The sequence below is a fragment of the Lactuca virosa genome, chromosome 8 (assembly GCF_052849685.1).
Source record: "Lactuca virosa cultivar CGN04683 chromosome 8, Lactuca_virosa_CGN04683_v6, whole genome shotgun sequence".
In the NCBI taxonomy this organism is placed as follows: Eukaryota; Viridiplantae; Streptophyta; class Magnoliopsida; order Asterales; family Asteraceae; genus Lactuca; species Lactuca virosa.
Window position 1 is genome coordinate 264,060,927 of NC_136433.1, and position 350 is coordinate 264,061,276.

The following is a 350-nucleotide window of genomic DNA, read 5'->3' on the forward strand; positions in this document are numbered from 1 at the left end:
CTCCGATCCATATTGTTAAGCATTGCCATCATAGCAGTCATCTCTTCAGAATGCGCACCTCCACTACCTTTTACTCCATCATGTCTTGGGTTGTGGTACTCACGAGAATGCTTCGCGAACTCTTCAATTAGCACCTCGATCTGGTTAGGATTCTTCTTCGTGAGAGGTCCTTGCAAATCAAGGAGTTGCCTAGTCATGACATTGACCCCATCATAGAAAATAGACATCTCTTGTTGAATATTAAGGTCATGTTGAGGACAATTCCTTAACAATCCTTTGTAACGCTCCCATGCCTCATATAGTGACTCCCCCGGTTGTTGCTCAAAGTTGGCTATTGCCTTCTTGAGTTT

General features: G+C 43.7%; 1 non-coding gene across 1 annotated transcript; it reads left to right on the forward strand.

Annotated features, from left to right (window-relative positions):
- Positions 1–243: 243 nt before the first annotated feature.
- Positions 244–350, forward strand: LOC145135232 (small nucleolar RNA R71). Its single transcript, XR_013719694.1, has one exon. It is a non-coding gene; the product is annotated as a small nucleolar RNA R71 (small nucleolar RNA).